At 46.6% G+C, this 12,457-nt stretch overlaps 1 protein-coding gene across 1 annotated transcript in view; it reads right to left on the bottom strand.

Annotated features, from left to right (window-relative positions):
• Window positions 1–12,457, bottom strand: part of LOC147684688 (hydroxyacylglutathione hydrolase, mitochondrial) — a 699,222-nt gene that overhangs the window by 3,179 nt on the left and 683,586 nt on the right. The window lies entirely within an intron of this gene.

The raw sequence follows: 12,457 nt of genomic DNA on the forward strand, positions 1-12,457 counted from the left end.
TATTCTTCGTAGTTATCCTTAAAATCTGGCATGGATCTAGCCCTCATTATTACATGCTGGCCAAGCTTTCCTCAGCACCTCTCGCGGAAATGGGGAGAAAATGTCAAATTCTCTTCCAGGGGATCCTCATCAATAGTCATAAGCAGTAGAATATTCCCATGAGCGGGACCCCGGGAAAAAAACATATATATATATATATATATATATATATATATATATATATATACACACACATATATATATATATATATATATATATATATATATACACACATATATATATATATATATATATATATATATACACACATATATATATATATATATATATATACACATATATATATACACTACTATTATAAAGAGAGAACTGTGTCCTTTGCGCCAGGCAAATCGAAAAGTACACCACCAATCCAAACAACCAAGACATCTTTGAAAACCTCAGGGCAAGTAGAAGGACATAGGCTATATAAAAATAAAAAATATACGTTCTTTAAAAAATCTAGGGAAAAAAAGTAGTCCCTTGCAAGTAGCGCCGGCCGCGACGTGCGTGATGACATCGGGAGCGAGGGGAGGAGGCTGAGGTAAGTGAAGCAGCCGCGGGTGCGCAACGAGGGACGGGCGGAGGCCATGAGTGCTCGCAAGCCTTTTACTCAAAGTCGGGGGAAACAGCAGACAAGAGCGTGGGCAGAAGCGGCCAGGACAGGAGCAACAAAACCGGAGCAAGGAAACACTGTAAGTACGCTCTGCTGCGATGCTGCCCCCAGCCCCCTTCTGCCACGGGGCGGGATATATATATATATATATAAAAAGGCAGCACTCGCGGGGTGTTTGTCAAAATAGTCCAAGTATTATTCCGCTTCTCACAGACGCGTTTCGGGTCAAGCCCTTTCTCAATGTGTCAACACGAATGTTGCACGGAAGCTCGTTATAAAGTGCGACGTGTATTCTCATTATGGAAATTAAGGTAGGACTGCTCGCCAAAATGGTACGAGCGCCATCTTGGAATGTGCAAATTAGGCAAAGTACTATACATACATTTCATGATCGAAATCGATATATACAAACAACGATATCAAAATGTCAACGATTCATACATATCGGCTACCCCGGTTCCTATTATTTGGAACCGTAAAGTACATTACTTGATAATGCCGTGAATCGGCAACACTCATAACTCAATAATAATATTCAGAGTAAATTTTCAAATGACATTTCTAAAACCAATAAATCAGACTCTATCATTGAATGTTTTTCACACATATGAGTACCTCTGAGACAGAGCTTTCAATGACGATATAATTACATGGCCTAATGTAAAACACATCTCCAAACTGAAATCTTGCCGTGGATAGGCTATGGTGATTCCTATCGCTAGGAATCGCAAAGAGTATGTACCTTTATGACACCTTCGGGTTTTAGTTTGCGCGGTATAAGTTGCAAAATAAATAAATAAATAAATATGTATTGCCAGGAGTTTACAATACGATTTCCCTGGAGAATGATAAGGTAGCCTCAGTAATGTCTTCATCGCTTATTTTCCTAGGTGGACAATCAATTCTTCCCCACTGTTAAGACCTGTGGGGATTTTAGTTTGCAGGTCAATAATATAGCGGGATTCTAAGCGTCTGAGTTTGGTAAGTGTGAGAAGTTGGCCTGATATGTAGTGTTTCCAATTCTGGAACCACTTGGTATCAGTCCAAACAAACCCCAAATATGTCTGGTTGTAAGTCAACCTTGTTAGACAAGCTATCCTAGTGGTAGCATGGACTAAGCAGCCTTAAAGGCTTAACTTAAGAGGTCGTGTTAAGTGAGCTGTTTTACCACATACAATCCTGTAATCAAATGAAAGGACACCACACAAGTATATATTATAAAAATATATGTATTTATTTCTAAATTACTCCCCAGTACTCTTTATGAGGAAAGGGGCACAAGCGTTAAATCAAAAGCACAGTATAACATATAAAGTTGCACAATTTTGGATAAGGGCCGGTGGCCACTTAAAACATATACTAAAAAAGTGGTATAAGAGATACCAATCGAACAGTGGTTAGGCCTAGGGCCTAGAGATTCGCTGGGAGCAGTCAGGACTAGCAATGCTGAAGTCGGGAGTAGCCCACAGGAGACGGGTGCAGCACGGAAAGTGCGGCTCGCACCAATGCAATGTCAATGGTGCGTAAAAGTTACAAAAAGTGAGTTAAAAGATACTTCCGCTGAACCTAGAGGAACAAAACTTTAGACACAGACCCTAGAGGTGTGTACCAGTGTGGGAACACCGGCGTTGCAATGTTACCTCACCCACAGGCCGTGGGTGCACAGGGTCGAAGTGGCGTCGGGTTTTGACACGCAGGCTCTTGGTGCTTGAAGCTGTTGCAGCTGCAGGCGATGTGAAGCAGAAGTGTCCGGTGCGATCCAAGGGTGGATCGAAGTAGAAAAGTACCTGAAAGCAGAGGGGACAGAGTCTGGGTCACTCAGCAGTGACCAGGGTGGAACCAGGACGGAACCAGGCAATGTCGGGCGCAATCAGGTGGTTGTCGATAAGCTTCTCTCCGCTGTCACGTGGGCTCTGGGGCATCTGCGACGTCCAGGAGCGGGTCACGATCTGTCCCACGTAGGCTCTCGCCGTCAGCACCGTCGGCTTCAAGATTGCAGCAAACAGCACTTGGCAAAAGCAATCCACGCGGAACCGGGAGATTGCTTATCACTCGAACCAGGAGGGTCAGAGTGGGGGCTCCTTTTCACAGGAGCTGGTGCAGATCTGGAGCAACCAGAAAAGCAAGTCGTATTTCAGTTTTCGTCGGCACAGGGGCCACCAGCCAGCTGGCAAGTGACCGGGCCAACGCGTCGAGCCGCCACAAGCAGAAGGGCCCCACGCAGCACTCGTCGAGTGTGGAGGGGGTAGCTTTGGTGCAAGTGTAGCTCGGGGTGGGGGCTTCTCAAACCCCGGTGTACAGCTTCGAGGATCACTCGTGGGCTGCACGGTCAGCGTCTCGTGGCCTTTTCAAGATGGCGTGCCCCACGCTTCCGGTCGCCTCCACTGGTCTCAGCTCTGCAGGGACTGTGGATCGGGCTGGGAGAAGGCAGGCAAGCTTGATCTCGTCAATCTCTGTCGCTCGAGTTCCGGCGGGAACTGCAACAAAGCAAGGGTCGAGGGCTGGATGGTGCCTGTTTGCACAGGGTGGTCACTCCTTGACCACAAGGGAGATTCTTCAGTCTTCTGCGTTGAGTAGTAAGTCGAAGGGTCCAGAATTCGTTTCTTATGTTTCTTCAGGATGATCTGAGTTGCATTGGCACTGCTCCCACTCTTATTCGAATCTGGTGGGCTGGACATCCTGCTAGGTCCCCTCCTATGGGTGGGACCCAGGAAGGGGGTGGTTACACCCCTTTCCTTTGATCCAGGCCGCGCTGGGACAGGGGCTGGGAGGCCCCAGAACCGGTTTGGCCGGATTATGCAAGGGGCAGCCTTGTGCTCCCCAGGCAGTGTCTGGTTTCTTTGAAACCTCCCTACTACAATCCACTATCTCCTGTCTGGGGTGGTTTGACACCGCCCTGCGACAGGAAACTCTTTGTCCAGGCCACCATATGCTGAGTTTCGGTCAGCAGCAGGAGGCCAGACCCGTGTCTGTGGCAGGGGCATCCATTTTGTGGATCTGAGGCTCATTTTAAATCAACCGCGTTTCAGTAAAGTAACATGTCTTCTCCCTCTAGAAGGGTGGAATGCTACCCCCGTCGCCAGAACTGGCGAGGGGGTAGTATTCCAATTCGTATGACACCTTACACGACATGTTTTGATAAAGCCAAACCAAAGTTGCTATATAACCGCGAGGATTATAAGGCGCTTAAGAGTATATGGTATGGCATTATCCCGGATCAGCTTAGGGAGTTGTTCCCGACAGCTGCAGACAGGCTCAGCTCATGCCAGAGCTCCATCTCACATAAAACCACGCACTCTGCCTCCAGGATTGATGAGGCCTTCCATAGGAGTGGCTTACAGGCTATATATGTGTCCAGATATAGGTTTAGATATAGGTATACTATATCTAAGCAAGGGGTGATTACACCCACTTGCCCCAGCTGAGTGATCAGCCAGTTGTGTCAATTTAAGAACCAGCCAGGGGTGGCAAAAGCTATGCTTCAGCCCCTGGTAGGCCTTGATGGCACCTATGCCCTGAGCACCTATAGTGCATAGTACAGGGGCTGACAAGGAGTCCATTTCCAATTGTGGTATGTACCTAGGGTACATGGAATCCATTTTACAGAGAGAGCAGATAGCCTGGGGCCCTGATTAGCAGGGAACAGGCCAACTAAGTCGAAAACCAGCTAAACACAAGGCAAAAAATCTGGGGTAACCATAGTCAGGTAGCCACCTTCCTACAGTAAGTCTATTTCCTATATATATATATATATATATATATATATATGCAATTGCAGCCAAATCCACAATAGTCACATACAATTCCTGGACCCTTGCTTGAACATACTATGTACATGCAAGTAATCTTCTTACAGATGCTTGTAGAGATAGCCCCATTTTGAATATTTCTTCACGTGCAATTTGTGTGTCACCTTCCTATGTAGTAGCACTGTGTGCCCATCTTCGCTCATCTGTGGGCTATACAGATGCAGGGGATACGTTATTGTGCCCAAGGGAATGTTCACATACTTTTTTTTAAAGGTTTTGTAGCTCAAGCACAACGCCAGAAAATAAAGGACACTGTTAGGCATAGCTAATTTTCAGATGTGTATTATGAACAAACTTAAAAGGCTGCGTTTCCAAATAAAATTGTTTTCTGATTGAAGCAAAACCTGTTGATAAACATTATTCTAAGTATCTTTTACCTTGCTGAATATTAACAAGGAAAATTTGCCGAACTGTAAATAAAAACAAGCATTTACAATGCAATGGTCTCGGCATTATTAAAGGTAGAGCTATTGGAATTGCTTTTTTTTTTTTTAAACATAAATAAATGGCATTGTCAATTACATTGCCAATAGCTTAATCGTTAAATAAATGGCATTGTCATTTACAATGCCAATAGCTTATTAGCTCGCAAATGCATGACCTATTGCATTTACACCCACACAGAGCCCCACACACAAAGCCACCCACACACACATACAAAGCCACACACACAGAGCCCCACACACAGAGCCCCACACACACAGAGCCCCACACACACACAGAGCCCCACCCCACACACACACACAGCCCCCCCCCCACACACACAGAGCCCCCCCACACACACACCCAGAGCCACCCACACACACACACCCAGAGCCACACACACCCAGGAGAGCAAGCACAGCGAGGGGGCAGGGAAGCAAGCACAGCAAGGGGGCAGGGAAGCAAGCACAGCGAGGGGGCAGGGAAGCAAGCACAGCGAGGGGACAGGGGAACATTGGGGCAGGGGAGCAAGAACAGCCAGGGGAGCAAGCACAGCCACGGGGCAGGGGAGCAAGCACAGCCAGGGGGCAGGGAAGCAAGCACAGCCAAGGGGCAGGGAAGCAAGCACAGCCAGGGGGCTGGGAAGCAAGCACAGCCAGGGGGCAGGAGAGCAAGCACAGCCAGGGGGCAGGGAAGCAAGCACAGCCAGGGGGGCAGGGAAGCAAGCACAGCCAGGGGGGCAGGGAAGCAAGCACAGCCAGGAGGGCAGGAGAGCAAGCACAGCCAGGGGGCAGGAGAGCAAGCACAGCCAGGGGGGCAGGGAAGCAAGAGCACTGGCATTTGGATAGATTTACTGCTGTGGTCGGTATTTTATCCATTTTAGACCTTCTGTATTTGTAGTTTACCACCCCAATGCCCTACGCCAGTTAACTGTTGGGCTCTTCCAGTGTGAGGCGGCGGCATGAAAGTCATGGAGGAGGCCTCGGGGACCCGGAACCCAAGCCCCGGTGCTCCTCTCGGCTTCCGAGTCGGGGCTTGTCCAGGCCAATGCCAAGCTTTGACTAGTTCCCAAAACCGGATGTCAGCCATACACCAGGGCCGGGTGGGTCGGCGGGAGGCTGGTCATAGGCCACGGCTTCTGCGGTGAGATCCGGGGCATAGACGCTTGTGCCGAGGGAATCATCGGGAGGCCATGGTTGGCCCGGGTGACTTCTTAGGCCGAGTGCCGGCCTGTGCCTGCCTGCATCGAGTGAGGCAGCGTAGTTTACTTCCCGACCACCCCAATGCCCTGCGCCAGTTACCTGTTGAGCTCTTCCAGTGCCCAGGAGCCTTGGTAGGCTCTGCGGCCAAATGCTGCCTCAGGCGCCCACACTCACCGGCTGCTGTGGCGGGGACTCTGCTTGTCGTGGCGGGGCACTCCGGTGCGCAGCCGGACCTTCCCTCCCGCTCCGGTGCGGAGCCCCGAGACGCGCTGGGTCCTGTGGAGGCGGGGTGGGCTCCCGTCCTCCTTCCGGCTTCTCCTTCCGGTGTGGTGCGGCCTCCGTACGCCTCGAGCGGGACAAAGGGGCAATGCGGGCCTTAGTACGCCTCAAGCGTACGCTGCATAGGGACCCGGGGGCGCTTTTGTATGCTTTTAGTGTACGGAGCGTACTCCGAGGTACGCTGCAGGCTGGTGCGGCTGGGTGCGGTTCCGTCCAAATGAAGGGTGGGCACCCTCAAGGCCGCAAGCTAGCGGGCAATACCGGGTGGGCACCGGCTTTTATCAAATAAAGCGCTCCCTGCGCCAGAGGTCATAAGAGTGCCATCTCAACAGAGGCTCTGTGCTCCAATGTCACAAGAAAAACAAGCAGAGCGCAACAACAGCAGACACTGGAGAGCTTACCCGAGTCAGACTCCACACGACTTTCGGGCCGCAAAGCTGTAGGGAGGCGTCCTCGTTTGATCCTGCTTGAGCCGCAGAAAAAAAAAATGGCTGCCAAAGCTCCGAAAATTTTCGGATTCGGGGGCGTGTTTTGGGCATTCTAAGTGACGGATGACGTCGCAGGCGAAAGAAGGCAAAAAAACACGTCCCCGAATCTGAAAGAGACGGGGCTTTATTGGAGTGACGCCTGTCTCCTCCAATGGCTGGCCTCCGTTTAGGAAGCCAGCCAATGGAGGGGAGAGGCGGGTTCAAGCCCCCTTACTGAAACAGACTCAAAATCATTAAATCCCCTCCTGGAGACTGCGCAAGCGCAGCCTTCGGTCCTCGACCTAAAAAAAAAAATATATATATATATATATATATATATATATATATATATTTAGCCTCTTAAGCGCTGCTGACGGCCAACGGTCATCACGAGCGCTACCTCCCCAGTGCTGCGCACGACCATTGGACGTCCATTCAGCACTAGTTCCAATGGACAGCGAAGCACTGGGGAGGGATATTTGCGAAGCAGCTAAGGTGATATATATATATATATATATCTATTCCTTCCTACGGCTTCTGTTGCAGCCGACGCCCTGAAGGGGTGGAGCACCACACAGTGGAGGAACACACTAGTATTGTAGTATTGAAATCTTAGAACACAACATGCATTGGCATAGCCAATAGATCTCGCTTTTGGGACCTTATAGGTATTTAGTTATGCAGCACAATATCCTTGGTGCAACAACATCAACTGTTGCATGGCTAAACACTTATAAGGTCCCAAAGGCAAGACCTACTGGCTATGCCAATGCTTGTTTTGTAAATGTCATGACTTTTACCAGGTGTTTTTATTGCCTTTATTGAAGAAATGTTGCTTTATTAGATGTAGACCTGCTTTATGCTTCTTACAAATGCTTTCCACAACTGAAGTGTGCACCTCAGTAGCTCTCTTTAATTGTATTCATGTATGAAATATTTTATCATGTAAAATGTATGTCTATCTATTTTAGCTGCTATATGATCGTCAGGGTAAAATAGAGCTTTAAAACCTGGCATTGTATAACAAAGTAGGTACAGGTGGTGCGCAGAGGAAAATAAACCTAGTGCTACAAATGGCGCCATGGGCGACATTGTATGAGTCACAAAAGGATAAAGCATATTCTGAATTTATATCACAGGACCAGCTGTACGGTCGTGGCTATTTGAAAACTGGTCGTCATGGCACAGAAGGACATTTCTACCCATGGAGAATGGTGTGCCTGGCCCCTCTATCCTCATCGATGCTTGAGCTATTCTTCTCTTGTGCTGGGCCATAATAGAACTGGTTGTGGTCATGACGAGCTAAGCTCGTCATGAGCGCACGAGCACCATGCCTCATGACGAGTTCAGCTCGTCATGAGCATCGAAGGGGCTAGTGAACATTCACGTACAAAAAATACCTGTAAATGAGTGCGTTCTGTTCAGGCGCCACACCAGCTGTGCTACTGATTCATGTAGAGAATCACTTATTTTATTTCAGATCTGTGTATTGCTAAATGAATGAAGGACAAATTAAAAGCAAATTACGTGATTATAAACAAAGGGCAAATGAAATACAAAAATGCTATACACAAATGAGTGATTAAAAATGGTGGGCACGTGAAATCCACAAATGCTACATTCAAATGAATGATTATAAATGAAGCGCAAATCGGATCCAAAAATGCTATATTCAAAAGAGTTGTTACTGCTGTCTCCTGTGAACATATTTGGAATATTTCGAGCTTAAAGAGCAAATCCTAAAAATGATTTGGTGTTCTTCCCTAGAAGAGAAAAACATGTTATTCAAAAGAAGGGCAGTGAAACCATTAAGGGTGCAGCTGGAGTTGAGAGGACTGTGGCTGAGGTTTGATAACAGAGGCCTGGAAAGAAAATAAACAAGTGCGGCTGCGATGCAGAACAGAAGGCACCCTGCGCGCCTCTGCTCGGTCCCACAAGCTGCAGGCCACCACACGCAGGAGTGATGGTCTGAAGTGATTGCCAGAGGCCCTCTCCTAGGGCAGCGTATGCGCGCTGCGCTAGGCTAGACCTAAAAAGGTTGCAGTCCAAAAATCACCCAATCAGGCCAGATAAAATGCACCATCAATCATTTATTCAACACATGAAAAAGGCATGTTTCAGCCATGACTGCCTTGATCCTATTGAATTGGGATATGGGTAAATGTATGTGTGTATATATCTATATATATTTGAAGCACAGCTTTCCTCCAAGCCACGTCTTTCAGCAATTCCATACAGCATGCGACTCTAGAAGAAGAAAGAGGCAGCACAGCAAAGTATATTATTCCAACACTCGTAACTTTTATTTTTTTGTATTTTCAAGAAGTGCAAGTGGTGACAAGACAGACGCGTTTCAGTCAGAGCCTTTAACTGCCCATAAGGTTAATAAAGTGCAGGTGAATTAAAAAAAGGGCCATAAGCTCCTCCCACATAAAAAAAAGAAAAATCCAACAATATCTGGTAATCCCCTGAACGGAAAAAAACAAACAGGTGTTCCTTAAAGCCAGATTTGGAACAATGCCAGGCCTGTGTCATCTTCCCCCGTGGGAGAGACAGGAAACTCCAAGGAAATTTAGACTGTGTAATAACGGTGAGGAGGATATGCTTCACTTTTTGTGTATTTGCCCTGAACTTTAACAGGAGAGAAAAACCTTACTAAAGTTTCCCCTCAAAGTAGGTGGCATAAGGACATGTCGGCAGGCTTTGATTAACTGCATGAGCTCGAATGACATCATTTTAAATGCTATTTTTGTAAAGTTTTTAATGATAGTCAAAAGGAAACTAGGTGTCATACCTATTTTAAATACTTAATTACCGCCAAACCGATGCAATGACATTTTAATTGCTATCTTTGTAAAGTTTTTAATGATAGTTAAAAGGAAACTAGGTGTCATATCTATTTTAAATACTTAATCACCTCCAAACCTGATGTAATGACATTTTAAGTGTTTTAATCATAAATACAGTTTTTTTTACTATTTGTTTGAGATGTGTAATATTGTAAGATTTTAAATAATCACCACAATAAACTATTTCAGTTTCCTCCCACACCCAACATTTTAAAAGAACATCCCACATCGTCAAGTTTAAAAAGAACAAACCACTTGAACACTTAAAGCAGGGCTGTTTAAATTTTTCATATCCATGTACCTCAACATTACATTGCATTATGCATTTCAAGTGTGCAGAAAAATTGCAATGAACAGCATTCTCAATAATATCAATGTCACAGTGAAATTCTTTTTGCAAATCAGCATAGCTTTGAACCCTTCAGTCTTTGCGATTGTTTGCATATACATGAATATTTTTTGGCATCCAGAACAGATAATCTCTGTGAACTACAGTATCATTCCCATTTACTTTAGTCTGGCCCAGAAAAATAAAACATCAATTGCACCTGGATGCCAGTACACTGTCCACATTTTTAAAGTGACCACCTCTTGCACATCCATATTGAAGGAAAGCGCATGATAGGGTGGAATTATGGCAGTCTCTAAAGAACGCAGAGCAATGCGACTGGAAAAGTGCATTACAACTATGACTGTAGCTGTGCATTAAAAGGCAGCTGGCATCAACTGTGTGCTGCAGTCTACAATAATGTTTGAACTCTGTACAAGGTGCATTCTGGTACAGGTAGTGCCACAGTATCTCTGATAAATGTGGTGGCGAGGAAAATGATGCAGAAGGGGTATTGATACCACCTCTTGCGCTTTCATATTGAAGGAAAGTGCATGCTATTGCGGAATTATGGCAGTGTCTAAAGAACGCAGAGCAATGCGTCTTGTAAAGTACATTACAACAACGACTGCAGCGGTGGATTAAAAGAGACCTTACTTCAACTTTGTGCTGCAGTCTACAATAATGTTTGAACTCTGTACAAGGTGCATTCAGTTAAAGGTAGTGCCACAGGATCACTGACTCACATGACCAGTATTTAAACAGAAGCTACTTCACATGCTGCTTGATCATTTCTGTGAACAAGGCTCAGTGGAGCCGAACTGCGTCAGTAGAGAATGAAGGGATACTTCTGCCTGTGATTTATAATAAAGAGCTACCTAGCAATTCGAAATGAAGTTTCAGCGTCTCTCTGAAAAAAACAAAAATCAATTGTCTGAGCGTAACTATAACGTCCCTGTAACCTTTGTTTGTTTCTATAAATTTCTAAGGTTTTTTAACCCGTAGTCACGTTTGAAGAGTGGTGGAGAAAGGGGGCGGGCCTCTGACCAGCTCTCAGCACTCGCACTGTGTGGGACTTACTGGAGGTGACAGGAGAGGTTCTTGGCCTCCAATGACACTTCGCATCAAAGCGGTCTTCATCCCCCAACCAGTACTAAACCAAGAGGCACGTTTGCAGAGTGGCAGAGAAAGGGGGCGGGCCTTCAACCAGCTCACAGCAATCCTGCTGCTTGGGACTTACTGGAGGTAATAGCAGGAGTTCTTGGCCCCTCAGGACCCAAGGGGACTTCATCCCCAACCTAATAGTGTGTCAGGAGGCTCGTTTGCAGAGTGGTGGGTAAAGGGGCAGGACGTTCAGCGACTTGCCGGCCCGTCTTTTTCTTTTCAAATGTATTGCTTTAACTAGAAACGAGGGGTGTGGCCCCCTTTCCTGGGCCAATTTCAACCCCGGGACCCCATCCCCAGAGCCAGGCCTTTTAAGAACTGGGAGGGGAGCCTGAATGCCCCTGCGGTCCTTGCCGGCTTCCCGGCTCCTGCAGCAGCCAGCACTCCTTTGACACACGGTGAGCTGCTAAACATTTCCCTGTATGAGAAAGCAATTGTCCTCTGTTTCCCTGCCTGCATCTCTGCAGGCAGGGAAACAGACAACACCTCAGCTCTAAGCAAGCAGAAATGGAGCTCCCACTTGCTGACAGCAGAGTGTTTGCTCTGACATGGCGGGAGTTTTCAAAGATCCCACCAAGTCAGAGCAAACTGCTATTTTCTCCAGTTTTGGAACTTTCATAGATTCCCATGCTTGTATCAGTCCCGTTGTTGGAATGGGAGTCCCCGATATACATAAAATAGCCATAGAAGCCATCACTAAAACAGGTCCTAAGCCCATTCCTGTTTTGAAACCTATCCACCTCTTTTTGTAAAAGAGACCAAAAAAATGAACAACCAATCAGATTGGCCTCAACCCCTAGAACCCTACTGAGAGAGGCCCCTAACCGCAGATTTTCTACCGCACGTTGAGCATGGAAGTCTCCACTGAGTTCTGCTAATATTTTTCCTAGAACTTTGTTTCTACAACCTTTTCTACAGTTTTTTCTACTACAACTTCTGCAGGATGTCGGATAAAGAGAAGAAGGCCCTCTTTAAGGCATGTGCTACTTGTGCTAAGAAGAGGTTATACCTTGAAGATAAGCAGAGGGTTGTATTTACTGTCTGTATCCAGACCAAAAGGCTGCAGACTAAGATATGCCGCACCTTTTCTACCAAGACTTTGCGTGATCGTGAAGGGCGTCTTTTGACCTGGCACCAGAAGCTAAAATCAAGAAAGGAGCTAGTGTCCAGTGACAGCGACCTCTTCCAGAAGGTCTTTAAAAAGGGGTAGAGCTTCTCCTTCACCTTCTGAGAAATGCCCTGGTAAGGCCCTGAAAAAGACCTCTGATAAATGTAAAGGG

This window comes from Lissotriton vulgaris, chromosome 10 (assembly GCF_964263255.1).
Source record: "Lissotriton vulgaris chromosome 10, aLisVul1.2, whole genome shotgun sequence".
NCBI lineage: Eukaryota > Metazoa > Chordata > Amphibia > Caudata > Salamandridae > Lissotriton > Lissotriton vulgaris.